The sequence below is a fragment of the Balaenoptera borealis genome (genome assembly GCF_965194805.1).
Source record: "Balaenoptera borealis genome assembly, chromosome: 8".
In the NCBI taxonomy this organism is placed as follows: Eukaryota; Metazoa; Chordata; class Mammalia; order Artiodactyla; family Balaenopteridae; genus Balaenoptera; species Balaenoptera borealis.
The window spans coordinates 121,874,552-121,888,474 of record NC_138865.1 but is presented as its reverse complement, the minus strand read 5'-3'; the positions used below and the strand labels follow the sequence as shown (position 1 = coordinate 121,888,474).

Genomic DNA, 13,923 nt, shown 5'->3' with positions numbered 1-13,923 from the left:
GTCCCAGGACCCCATCCGGAAAGAGCACGACAGTCGGTCGTCACGGCTTCTCAGGCTCTCTGGGCTGTGACAGTTTCTCAAATGCTCCTGGCTTTTGCTGACCTTGACAGTTTGGAGGCCTGGGCAGGGATCTTGTAGACCGCCCCTCTGCTGGGATTTGGCAAAAAAAGCCGGGCGTGACTGTGGCTTAGATGAGACGGGATTTTGTTTCTCTTTGTTGTAAAAGCCCAGAGGTGGTGGCTGGGGCCCACGTGGGGCCTCGAGGCTCGCTGGCCCTCCTGCCGGTGTCACCACCGTGCGTGGCCTCTGCCCGACGTTGCTGGCTCCACCGGCACCAAGGACAGGGGCGAGGGTGCCCCTCTCTCAGAAGGCTTCTGGAAAGATGTGACGGTCACCCCACGTCTGCTGTCTAGACTTAGCCGCGAGGCCAAGATCGGCTACCTGGGAAGCCGGGAATCGCAGTCTACATTCCACGTGGCCGTGTCACTGGCTCACGCTGAGCCCCACAGACAAGAAGGGGAGGCAGCTTGCACCCCTCCCCAAGGGCGATGGCCACAGGCCCCGCACCAGGCCCACATCCACCCCCAGCCACGTCCTGTCCTCTGGGTCTCGAGGAGCTTCTCACAGTCCTGAGACCTGAAGCCTGAAGCCAAGGTGTCTGCTCCCGACGGCTGCCGGTGTCCTGGCCGGAACCTCCGCGTGTGGAAGAGGAGCAGGGGCCGGGCAACCTCACCGGGAAGCGGCAGCGCTGACGGAGGCCCTGGTGCACAAGGGGCCAGGACTGCTCTCTGGGGGGAAAGGAAGGCCCTGGCCTGGTAGCCGCTGGTGCTGGAGCCTGGAAGTTGCTCCCTGTCTACCGTCTTCTGTGGCCGACCTCCCCAGTCACCCACAGTCCGGCCACCGCACAGGCCCGGAGGCCAGGGCGACCCTCCTCTCCTTCCATGTGAGGTCAGCGTCCTCTGGGCCGTGGCTCTGCGGCTCCCAGGTTCCAGGCCCTCCAGGGCACACCCTGACCCCCAGCTAGTCCGCGCCAGAGATCCGGGCAGACCTTCCCGTCCAGCGGCCAGCTGGGTCCCCACACTGGGCGGAGGCGGGGTGGGACAGTGGCAGCCCACCGTGGAGGGGGGTCAGCGAGGGCCTGCTTCAGTGGCTCACAGATGAGATACCTGGGGGACCCCGGGTTAGAGAGGGACGGCCAGCCGATCTCGAGGGGAGGTGGAGTGGGGATGTGGGGCGCTGGGGCTCCCTTGACCCACGGCAGGAGCAGAAGGGAGACAGTGGCAGGTGGGGAAGGAGCCAGTGGGGTCCCAGGGGTGGTTGGAAACCCAGGCCCAGAGTCCGGACAGGGCTGCGGTCACAGGTGGTGACAGAATGGGGGGAGGGAGGGGCGGCTGGAAGCCTGTGCCTGGAGGCCCTGACACAGAGGAACCAGATTCGTTAGAGGCTGCAGAGAGGCGAGGCCAGAGGGGAACCAGGAGGGCCGTGGGGTGAGGCCTGGGGGAGGAGACCGGCCACCGGGATCAGAGGTCAAGGGAGGCCACAGAGGTTACGGCCCAGAACGGGGCTCGTGGGCTGGCGGGACCCAGGCTCTGCCCACTCCTGGACAGAGGCGCGTCCTTTCCTGTGTGAGAACCCTGGGCACCGCCCCCGGCTGTCCCAGAGCCACGGGGACGGTTGTGCGTGGGACTTTGTCTGGCCGTGGGGGAGGGAGGCTGAGATGCTCGCTCAGCCCTAATGGAGGCTTGACTAGGGGACGGGGCCGGGACAGGTCGGGAGGGGAGGGGCCGAGAGGTGGGCAAAGCAGGGGCCTCACTGCCCAGGCTGGGTTCCCATGGCCGAGACCTGGGCTCAGGGCTCCGTCCAGCTCGGGCACAGCTGGCCCCTCAGCCCCGAGGTCCTCTGGGCATCAGGCAGGCCTGAGCTCGGCGGGGCCGTGGACCAGGGTCCCCGGCTGGAAGGATTAGGGAAGAGGTGGCGTGGGCACCGGGCAGGGAGCCAAGTGGCGGGGGCTGCAGGCGCCGTCCTGACGCGGGGCGGGAGCTCGGCGTGGTGGAGGGCGGGGCTGGCTGCCCTGCTGTCTGGCAGACGATGAGGTCGGGGTCTGCACGGCGCCTCTAGCACCTCCTCACAGGCCCGGGCCTGAGCTCCCCGCGCCCTGCGGCGGGGCTGACCTTGCCCAGGGCTCGGAAGACCCAGATCCAGGCCTGTACAAGCATCCAGAGCCAGACTTAGAGAAGGACGGGGCTGGCGGGGGCCTGGGGGGGCTGCACCGGGCTGGCGGCGGGGCTGGCGGGGGCCTGGGGGGGCGCTGCACCGGGCTGGCGGCGGGGCTGGCGGGGGCCTGGGGGGGCTGCACTGGGCTGGTGGCAGGGCTGGCGGCGGGGCGGTGACGGCACTGACTGTCTCCACAGCCTCAGGGTGAGCGCTGCTCGGAGGGGCCGGCCGTGGCCAAGGTCGCTGTCAGCGGGCCCAGGGCGGCCTCCCCAGCCCACGGCTCCTGCCAAGCTCGGCCGCGCAGGCCCAGCCGGGGCCCCGCTGCTGGGGAGGGGCTGCTGGCCTGGGCTCCCTGGGGCGGCGTTGGGGGCTCTGCCTACAGCCCCTGTGGCTCATCCTTGGCCTGGCTGGCGGCCCTCACGGGAAGCGCCGGGGGAAGGCCACGATGTCCCCTAGCACTAGGAGCTGCACGCAGACACGGCTTCCAGATCACAGCGCCCCGTGTGGGCGACCATAGCACCTATCTGAGCCCGGGCGGAGCGAGACCCTCATCTCTGCCCAGACGGGGGCTGGGGGCTTGGGGGCTGGTCCTTCCTTCTTTCCTCCCGGGCTCGGAACCGAGTCCGTGTCAGTCCCCGTCCCCGTCCCCTACCTAGGTGTGGCCCGTGAGCACCCTTCCTGGGGACACACCCACATGCACATCCCCACAAGCATGCACGCACACACACCTGCACACACACACCTAGGTGCTCACTGCCACTTGTTCTTCACTCAGGGCTACCCGCGTCTGCAGCCCTGGGGTTCACGTCCCTCCGTCGTCCCTGCCCGGCCCCTTCCCCTGGAGCGCCGGCCGGCCCCCTCCCTCCCTCCTTCCCGTCCCTCCTCCTTTCCCCTCCACCACCAGGTGGGGGTCACCTGTCGGGCACCTGTTGAAGGATGACGTGGCTCCTCCCCCAGCCAGGCGGGGGAGGGGTGGGCGTGGGGTGCCCCTCCCCCTCCCCAGAAGTAAACAGGTCTGGGGGTTGGGGCTCTGAGCATCTTGATCTGCAAAACGAGCACTGCAGGGTGAGAAGAAGGGCCGCATGCTCCCCACACACGTGCTGCGCCCACGCCCTGTCCCGGCCCCCCAGGGCTCCGCCACAACCGTCTCCAGATGGCCGGCTCTGGGCGGGGGGCAGCTCCCTGCCCCGGAGCCACCCTGCCCACTTGGCCCCGAGAAGGGCCAGGCCAGGGCAGGGTAGGCACGGATGCTGCGGTGGCCTCCCAAGGGTCCCACCCCATGGCGCCATGGGACCCGGCGGCACAACGGGCACCGGCGCCCCCGAGCCCCAGGGGCCTTGTGGGAGGTGAGACCTGACACAGGCCCCAGAGACGCGGGGGAAGGTTGGCGTGGGGACCCCGAGATCAGGCCGGTCGGACAAGCCAGAGTGGGGTCTGCTTCTGGAACAGCCCCGGCCTTCTGCTGCCCTCCCCAGCCCAGACCCAGGGCCGCTGTGCCACTCAGCCCGGCCTTCCCCCCGGGACAGAGCCAGGGGACCCCGTCCGCTGAGGTGCAGTTGCTCCAGGGCACATGTGCTGTCTAGGGTCTCAGCTGCCCAGTAATTGACAGAGTGGAAAAAACCTGACTCCCAGCTAATCCGCACAGACCTAAGAAATCCAATAACTTCCTTCAAAACAAAATAGCTCCCGCCAGGGCATTCCTACCTGAGCCTCCAAGCATCCCGCCCCGCGGGGAGAGCCTTCCAAAGAGACACGAGAGACAGCGTGTCTCGGGTCCGAGGCCAGTGTGCATGTGTGCACGTGCGTCTGTGTGCGTGAACACGGGAGACACTGTACTTCAGCGCCCGCTCCCGCCCCCACAACAGCCTGGGGGACTGTAGCTTCCTCGCCGGGGGAGGGAGGTGGGCGGTCAGACCCTCCCCGCGGTCCTGCGGGCGCCCAGGCCGGTTCCACGGTGGCCGGAGCCCCTCCCCTCGAGCCCACTCCCGTTTCTAGTCTGCCTGGAGACACCAGAGGTGGTCCCCAGGATGGCTGCCCGGGAGGAACCCTGGGTGCCCCTTGTCTTGCTGTCAGTCACGGGTGGTGGGTGACACTGGACACCCTGACATCCAGGCCTGGGACAGTGCAGCCTGAGCTCTGGCCGCCGGGCACCCTGGCCTCGCAAGCCTTCTCCAGCAAGGTCACCAGCAAGGAAAGAAGGGGTGTGATGGCTCTGGGGTGCTCCAGGGCAGGGGTCAGGAGGGCCCTGCCTGCTGGGCTGGTGGTGGGCCTGTCCCCCCTCCTGGGGCCTGTCCCTCCCTCCGGCTCCTGGGAACCGGTCAGCTGACAGGGGGGTGGGGCGGGGGGAGCCTGGCCTGTCAGCCCCCGTACTTCCCCTCTGTGCTGGGATCCAAGCCCCTCCTGCCTGGCTCCTTGGCCAGGGCAGAGGGCCTGCAGAGGTGGGCAGCTTGGTGGGGGCCCCTTCCCAGGCCGAGATTGGCCCTGGAGGCCTCACCCAGCCCCGGTCCCTGGGAACCTGCCCCATGGACCCCCCCGGAGGTGCACAGAGCCCCCTCCACACACACGCTTCCCCTTCTCTCTTCCCAGCAGAGGCGTCTGGACTCCTCGGGAACTGGGAGCATGCATCTCCTGGTCCTCCCCAGGCCCGGGTGAACAGAGGGACTCCCCAGGTTACCCTGTCACACCTAGACTGGCCCCTCAGCACGTGGGGTCCCAGCCACGTGGCACCATCCTCCTCAGGGGCCCTGTGTCCTCACAGTCTGCGTCGGGGAGGTCCATGGGGTGACTCTCCGGGAACCAGGCAACCAGGCCCAGGTTACCCTCTGAACGGGGGCTACCGGGAAAGGTGCTTCCCCAGGGGCCAGAGTGGGCGCTAGGCCTCAGGACCCAGAAGGGAGGGCAGAGGGCAGGGTGGGAGGGGCTCCAGCTCAGCTCTGCACCCAAAGATCCTGTTCCCCAGGGCCGACCACTCAGGACCCCGTCACCCCGGCCCACCTTCTCCCTACATTCCTCTTCCAGAAAACAGGCAGCGTCAGCTCTGGAAGCGCCCAGGGGGCTGGTCCTGGGCCCAGCAGGCCCAGATGGTGATGGGGGCTCTGGGGCCAGGATAAAGAGACTTGATCCAGCCACCCACAGGGCCTGAGGCCACGGCTCGGGGCCCACAGTGAGGCCCGCACGGCTCCAGCCAGCAGCCCCCCAGGTCCCATCGTGACCCCCTCAGGGGCCAACATTCCAGGACGAGCTCTGCCTGGTCTGCCCTCCCCCCGTCCAGCTCAGCCACCCACCACGGGACCTGAGAGGGGAGGTGGGTGCTGGGGCTTCGCACAATCCCCTGTCCCCATGCCCAGGCCCTCCCTTCCCTGACGCCGGGTCACGGGGTCCATGTGCGGGACGAGCGGGGTCGGGCACCTGCCTCCTTGCCCCTTCCTCCTTGCCCCTTCCTGATGCCGCTTGGGTTTGATGGTCAGGCCACATCGGGTGGGTCCACATCCACTGTCCGTGCCCACGGGATGCCTTACCCAGGTCCTAGCATTCTGCACAGAAGGGAAGCACGCAGGGTGGGTTCCTGCTGTGGACACCCCCATCCTCATGCGGTCCCTGTCCCTGGAACTGTGGGCTGGCTTCTGGGGCTGATCACAGTGACAGCGGGGGCAGTGCCCAGAGGATGGCTTCTATCTCAAAGGACGCAGGGAATGTTTTCAACCTGGCAACATGCGTATGGTGCCAGGGGGGCAGGAACCAGGGGGGCAGGGGGTTGGTCACTCACACATTCTGTGACCTACCTCCTGTCCAGGCAGGACTCCTGCTTCTCCCCCCAGGGGACACAATAACAGAATTAGAGAAGGTGACTGCCCCCAGCAAAGAGAAGGATTCTCCTACTGGCTACTGACCCCAGTCAGGAGGGGAAAGTGGGTTTCTGTACAGAATGAGGGCCAGGAGGGCTGCGTGGGAGCACGGAGCTCCCTGGGGGCCGCCCGGTACTTCCTGGTCTGCAGGACAGGCTGGTGGGACCACGGCCACCAAAGACTCAGCCGCCTGGGGGATTGAGAGGGGGGATCGTCCATCAGGTGCGAAACCAGGTGGGCCGCGGGCAGGGAAGGCGGAGCGGGCAGTGGAGAAAGGAGGGCCCGCGTGTTGGCCGCACCCCAGACCAGGCCCAGAGTGAGGCCCAGCAGCCTGGCCCGCGTCTCTCTGTTCGTGCACGTGTGTGATTCCTTCGTGTTTTTTCCTTCTTCCCATTACTGTTTTATATACACGTCGTTGGAGGTTAACTTTATAATCGTGGTTTTTTGGAAGCAGAGCCTTCAGTGGGGCTGCGGCCGAGTGTGGGAAGTAGGTGTTTCCTCCGGGCGACAGCGGCAGGGGCGGTGCGGTCCCTCGGGTTAGGAGAAGGCGGGCACCTCCTCACCTGCACGGGGGACCCCGGTCTCCTTAGGGGGGATCATCCTCTCCCCCTGTTGCCGGGAAGATCGCGTGGGCCTGGAGGGGAGTTAGAAGGCCACCGTGCAGGGGCACCATTCATCAATTCAGTGCCTTTCGGCCCAAATCTGCCCTCCGTTACCCTTCATTTATAAGAACTTCACGCTGCGGGCAGTTCTCTGCCGCTGGCCTGATGTTCGTGTAGGGGTCCCCTCGCGGGCTCCCGCGCCCCCTCCTCCTCCCGATCCCGCGGGGCTCAACCCGCAGCGGGCGTCACGCGCCCCAGTCCCGACGCAGGTGGGTCCTGTCTACTGACCTCAGCGCCACCGCAGCCGACTTCTCTGCCCTCCTGACTTTCTATTTTTTCTTGTGACAGTTTAGTAGGTGTTTTGTTTTGTTTTGGACTTTTCCCGTTTGTTCGAAATATTCCGCTTGGGCGTGTAAAGGTGTCCATGACATCTTCCTGTGACCACTTCAATCGCCTCAGGCTGTGTTGTGACGCCGTGTCTTCTATTTGCAACACTGGTTATTTGTACCTTCTGTCTCTCTCTCTGTCCCCTTCCTCCTTCCTTTCCTTCTTCCCTTATTTCCTCATTTCTTTCCCGTAAGCAGACTTGCCCAAGATCTGTCTGCTTGATTAGCCTTTTCAGAAACCACCTGTGACTATGCTTACCTGCCCTGTCGCTTTTTCCGTTTCAGTCGTGGCCGCGCTGCATTATTTCTTCCTGAGCCGCCTTTGGGGTTCGCGCTGCTGCTCCTACACTTCCTGACCGAGAGGGTTAACCCTTCTTTGGTCTCTGCCGTGAACACACGCAGACGAGGCCATGGGCCCCCCTCTCCAGCTGCAGGTATGTTTCACGAGCTTTGATGTAAAGTGTTTTTAATTTGTTTAGTTCAAAATATTTTCTGATTTCAGTTGTGATTTCCTCCCCGGCTCATCAGCTGTTTAGAAGAGCATTTCTTTTTTTTTTTTTCCTTTTCTTTCTTTTTTTTAAATTGAAGTATGGTTAATTTACAGTATTGCTAGAAGAACATTTCTTAATTGCCAGGCCTGCAAAGATTTTTTTAGAAGATTTGATGTACAATATGCTTGTTTTGTCGTCAGATAATATATTCCTCCATTTTAATCTTCCCGTTTCTCTTTAATCTTTTTGCTTTGTGGTCTAGTAGTTCATCAATTTTTGTAAATACCCACGTGGGCTACCTTTATGTGTAATAGTCAAAAACTGGAAACACTTCAAATGTCCATCAACGGGGCTTCCCTGGTGGCGCAGTGGTTGGGAATCTGCCTGCCAATGCAGGGGACAGGGGTTCGAGCCCTGGTCTGGGAGGATCCCACATGCCGTGGAGCAACTGGGCCCATGAGCCACAACTACTGAGCCTGCGCGTCTGGAGCCTGTGCTCCGCAACAAGAGAGGCCGCGATGGTGAGAGGCCCGCGCACCGCGATGAAGAGTGGCCCCCGCTTGCCACAACTAGAGAAAGCCCTCGCACATAAACGAAGACCCAACACAGTCATAGAAAATAAATAAATAAAATAAAATAAAAAATTAAAAAAAAAACAAAAAAGAAATGTCCATCAGCGGGCAGACGGACAAACAGCTTGCGGTACATCTTTGCTTGGATACTACTCAGCAACAAAAAGGGATGAACCACCAGTTCAAGCAACAATACGGATGCATCACAAGATCATTTTTTCTGAGTGGAAGAAGCCAGTAAAAGTGTAGGTTCTGTATGTTTCCACTTACGTGAAACTCTGGAAAATGCAAACTTATCTGTAGTGACAGCAGTCCTTGTGGGGAGAGGGGTCCAAGGAAACTTTTTGGGTGACAAACACGTTTATTTACCTCCATCGTGATGGTTTCATGGACACAGACATATTTAAAACCTTAACAAAGTGTCCGCATTAAATGTGTTCAGTTTGTTGTATGTCAGTTTTGCCTCAGTAGAGCTGTTGGAAAGGATTTCCTTGTGTGCTTGGTGAGAAACGTCCGTCCTAAGGCTGTTGAATGCAGTGCCCTCTCCATAACCACGTTATTCAAATCCCGCTGTCCTTATCGATCAGCACCCCAGCTTGTACTGTTATCTACTGAGGGAGGTGTGTAAAGTAATCCCACAGGGATTGTGGGTTTGTGGCTCTTGTGGTTCTGTTATTTTTGGTTTGGTTGTTTCAAGGCCATGGTATTAGTCACATACAAATTTAAAATTCTTTTATGTTCTTGATGGATTGATTCTACTATCATTATCAAATAATCTTTTAATCACTAGTAATTCTTATGTCTTCAAGTCTGTTTTGTCTGATATTATTATAACTTTTATTGGATTAGTATTACCCAGGGAATCTTTTTCTTTCCTTACCTCCTAACATTTCTTTACCCTTTTGTCTTAAATATTTCTCTCATAAAACAGTGTATGATGGATTTTTTAAAAATCCTGTCTGATCAGCTTGTTATTTTAAGAGGCGCATTTAGTTAACTTTATTTAATGTAATAACTAATGCATTGGGGTTTAAATGTACCATCTTATTTTGTGCTTTATATTTTCCCCACCTGTTTTTACCTTCCTGACACTTCCTTGGATTATTTTTTAATTCATCATTTTCTTTCTACTAATGCGTAATAAATATATGTATATATACGTACATGTGTATATATGTGTGTATATATGTATATAATTGTGTGCATATATGCATATGTGTATGTGTGAGTGTATGCATGTATGTATACATGTATATATATACTATGTGTGTGTGTATGTGTGTGTGCATATATGTGTGTCAGCAGAGTCTATTAACACTAGACATGGGGACTTCCCTGGTGGCGCAGTGGTTAAGAATCCGCCTGCCAACACAGGGGACACGGGTTCGAGTCCTGGTCTGGGAAGATTCCACGTGCCGCGGAGCAACTAAGCCCGCGTGCCACAACTACTGAGCCTGCCCTCTAGAGCCCACGAGCCACAACTACTGAAGCCCACGCGCCACAACTACTGAAGCCCGCGTGCCTAGAGCCCGTGCTCCAACAAGAGAAGCCACCGCGATGAGAAGGCCTCATACTACAACGAAGAGTAGCCCCCGCTCGCCACAACTAGAGAAAACCCACGCGCAGCAACGAAGACCCAACGCAGTCAAAATAAAATAAATTTTTAAAAAAACCACAGAAACACTAGACACGGGATTTCCTGTGACCCAGCAGCCCCATTTGAGCGTACAGCTCTGAGCCATTTTTACCGGCAACACGCCGACAGCAAATGTGAGGGTTTCCACGCCAGCCAGCCCTCTGGTTCTCCGGCACCCGCTGGGGGCCTACGACTCAATTTTGACACTAACTGTCTAGAGTCAGTGCAGACCCCGCAGATGAAGGGCTCCATCCCACAGGACTGTCCTCACACCAGACGCCACTGCTTCTCCACCCACTATGAATCAGGGGCTCCCGTGATCCCTCCTCAGGCTCAGTATTTGCTAGAGCAGCTCACAGAACTCAGGAAAACAGTTTACTTGCTATTTCCGGTTTATTACTAAGGACACAAGGCAGAAAGAGCCGAGTGGCGGAGATGCGCAGAGCAGGGTTGGGGAGCACATCCTTCGCACCCTCTGTGGCGCCGCCCTCCCCCCGGCGGCACGTGCTCACCAAGCCGGAACCTCTCGGGACAGCACAGCTGGGGGGTTTGGTGGAGGCTGCATCACGCAGGCGTGGTTGATGAAATCATTGCCCGTAGGTGATTAACCCCCTGGAGGTCGAGCGTGGGGCTGGAAGAGCCCCTTGGCCTTGCTGGAGACCAGTCCCCACCCTCGAGCTTCGTAGGGGTTCCTAACCACACACCCCCGGAACCGCTGCTCTACCTTCCGTCTCCGTGCATTTGCCTGTTCTGGACCTTGCATACAGACGGAACCACACAATTTGTGGCCTTTTGTGTCTGGCTTCTTTCACTCGGTGTCCTCAGGGTTCAGCCATCGTGCAGCGCGTGTCAGAATCCTCTTCCTTTCTGTGGCTGAAAGAGATCCACACTGCGGTGCAGGTTCACAGCCCCCGGAGCTCTCCTGCCGAAACCGGGAACCGGCCTCCGCACGTGGAGGGCGACAAGAGACAGAAGAAGAGGCGGACCCTGCAGGTCGGCAGGCGTCGTGAGTAAGGGAACAGGGAACGTCCTCACGAGGCTTGTCCTGGGCCGCAAAACGAGTAGCTCTCTGCACCCAACGAATCCGAACAGTTCATTCGGGGGCCTTAGGGGCTTAGGCGGGCGCGTGTGCAGCCCAGGTGGCCCAGCCACACAGGGCTGCCTCCGGGCTGCGTCCTGGAAACAGCTCTGCGTGCAGGAACTGGGGGAGGCGTGAGGAGCCTCGATCGCCCTGGTCAGCGGCGGTCACGTCCTCTGTTGATGGATGGCCGGGACCCTGTGTGTCCATTCATCCGTGGGCGGACACTCGGCTGTCCCCCGTGTATGGCTGCTGCGGACCTCGGTCACTCACAGCAGGTGCGCCGAAGTTACCAGGAGCAAAGGCTGTGTGGGCACGTGTGCTGTGTGCGCCTGTGCGTGTGCACGTGGTGTCTCTGTGTGTGGTGTGCGTGTGCACGTGGTGTCTCTGTGTGTGGTGTGTGTGTGCACGTGGTGTCTCTGTGTGTGGTGTGCGTGTGCACGTGGTGTCTCTGTGTGTGGTGTGCGTGTGGCACGTGTGCGGGAGGCCCCGGCAAGGCCCAGGAGGTGGAGGCCACGTTTCAGCATCACCCCCACTCCTCTCCGCAACAGCCTGGAAAGCTGTGGCTTCCTCAGCAGGGAAGGGAGGGGGGGGTCTGACCCTCCTGTGGTCCCGCCCTCTCCCACACCCAGGCTGGTCCCAAGGTGGCCGGAGCCCGTGTCCCGTCTCTCTCCGAGCTCCCACAGTTCTGCAGCCGTCCTCTGGCTGCCCTGGCTTGTCCCCACCATGCACGGTTAAACCCCAGCAAGCTCCTGAGACCTCAAGGGCCCTCCCTCCCTGGGGCGGGGCTGCTCCCCTTGAAATGGTCCCCCAGGTGGCGGTCACTGCGTCCACCCAGATGCAGCTCCGTCTTCCCGCCCATGTCACTGCCCTCAGGGACCTCAGAGACCTAGAAGGAACCAGAACTGCGCTAGCTCGCAGGTTCCTGGACTCAGTGTCCCCACCAATGTCATGGGCACAGCTCGGGCTGGGCCCAGGCCAGCTGGGCTAGAATCCCCCCGCGGGGGGGTGGGACACGGTCTGTGGCCCTTGCCCACGTCTGCCCCTGCCTGGCCCACAGCTGCCACACTTGCTGGTCTGCAGGGAGGGCTTGGTGGAGAGAGATGAGGGGCTGAGCCCATCTGGGGGGTTGGGTCTTCTGATGTCTTTGTGCCTCTAAAGATCCAGGTGCCGGCGAGTCTGCGTCCAGGGCTTGGTTGGACCACCCATGTCCCTGGCCTCAGGGCCCCTCAAGGGTCTCTGCTTGTCGAAGGGCAGAAGGTGGGGTTCCAGGCGACACTGACCCATCCTGGGGACAGGCTGGTAACCAGGCTGCCCAGAGCGTGGGGAGGGATGTCCAGCCAGGCTCAGAGAGAGGCTGCGGGTGGGATGGGCGAGGGGGTGTCCTGCGCAGCCGGCCAGCAGGACAGCTGTGGCAACACTCAGGCCGGCGGGGGGGGCGGCGTACTGTTCACGGTGACCGTTCAGACTGTACTGACCCTGAACAGCTACGCCTTGACTTGGCCAAAGTCAGGCCACTGGGAAAGGCAGGGCCCCTGCCCTCGAGGAGAGGGCCAGGTAGGAGGGTGCAGGGGCAGGAACGTCCTGCAGGGCCCCTGTGCTGCTTGTCACCGAGGGCCAGGGCCCTCCTCCCCCTGCCCGCAGGCGTGGGCAGATCAGCGTCAGAACTCGATCTTCAGACTATTAAACAAGGCACCTCTGTCCTCCCACCATGACAAATACAGCAGCCGCAGGCCCGGTCGCACACTTCCAGCGTCCCTCTCTGCCCAGCCCCGGCTACGCCCCTCAGGACCTGAGCACCTGTCCCCCGCCCCCCAGCCATCCTTGGCTGGCTCTCAGCCTGCAGGTGGACACAGGTCCAGAGAAAGTGCCCCACGGGCAGGGACATCAGTGGGAAAGGGTGTGGCCGAATAAGGGCCAGAGGGGCCTCCTTGCCACAGGGCCGGGGCAGCTCCCAGCCGATCCCAGCCCCCATGTGGCCCGGCCGTCAGATGTACGAGTCACCTTGGCTTCTGTCCTGGGCGGGTGGACGAGGGCAGCTTGCCACCATTCTCCTGAATGAGGCCCTGCCCTCCCCGGACCGGGGGAAGACTTAGGTGGCCCCTCGATGTCGCTGTCCCAGACACAGGGCTCTGTGTGGCCTTGGTGTGTGCCGGACCGCGGCTGGCGGGAATGCAGGTCCCCTCCCTGCACCTGCTGGAGGCCCGGGTGGGCACCAAAGGGACGAAGGCCGGCCCAGGGCCACACACAATCCAGCTGCCCCCATCGTCCCCCACTGACCCTGCCCTGAAGGAGGGGAGGCCCTGAAGGGCCTTTACTGAGGCCAAGGTAAAGACCCTCAATCCAGCTGCCGGGGGCAGGACAAGAAGGAGGCCCCGGCAGGCGGACAGGCGGGCAGCAGGCAGGGCTGCCCTCCGCGGCTCCGTGTCCAGCCGTCGGCCTCTGGGCTGGGCCTCTGTGGTGGGCAGACTTTCCTGGTCCTGCCCTGCCTGGTCTCAGCGCCTCTCGCAGCCCCTTCCCCAAGTGGGCATACGAGGAGGGGTCTTTATTCCAGGAACAGAGGGGCCCTCCGAGTGGAGCAGGGAGAGGGGGCAGGCCCCGGGGCCCATGGCCGGAGGGAGCCGCAGCGCCCCGGCGGGAGGGCGAGCGAGGGTCTGGTGCTGGAGCCTGAGGGCTCCCCAGGGCTGCGCGGAGGGGCTGCCCAGTGCCGGGCGCGGCCAGGAGAGAGAGGCCCCTAAAACCTATTGCAGGGAACCAGGCGGGCCCATGGGAACGCACGGCTGGAGCCAAGGCTGGCAGAACGGCTGACGGCAGTCAGGGCCCGGACCCAGCAGGGCCTGAAGGCCGTCCTCCCTGTGCCCCACAGTGACAAGGACTGGGGAACGCCAGCAGCCCTGTGACCCAGGTGTCACTCTCCGCTTGTGCCGGTGACCAGGGAGCCGGCCACCACCCGAGGGTGCAGCCGAGTGCCTGGAAGGAGGCGGCTCCCACCCGCACACGGCGGGTCGTAACCTTGCAGCCGAGGCGGTGGTTCCGGCCCAGCTGAGAGTGAACCGCAGACCCACCACCGTGGGGAGGCCTGGAGGGTGGCGACTGGCC

At 61.6% G+C, this 13,923-nt stretch overlaps 1 long non-coding RNA gene across 1 annotated transcript; it reads left to right on the top strand.

Moving 5' to 3' along the window:
- Positions 1-5,193: 5,193 nt before the first annotated feature.
- LOC309633757 lies at positions 5,194-9,771 on the top strand. The gene is made up of 2 exons (XR_014247710.1): positions 5,194-7,481; positions 7,801-9,771. It is a non-coding gene; the product is annotated as an uncharacterized lncRNA (long non-coding RNA).
- Positions 9,772-13,923: the final 4,152 nt, after the last annotated feature.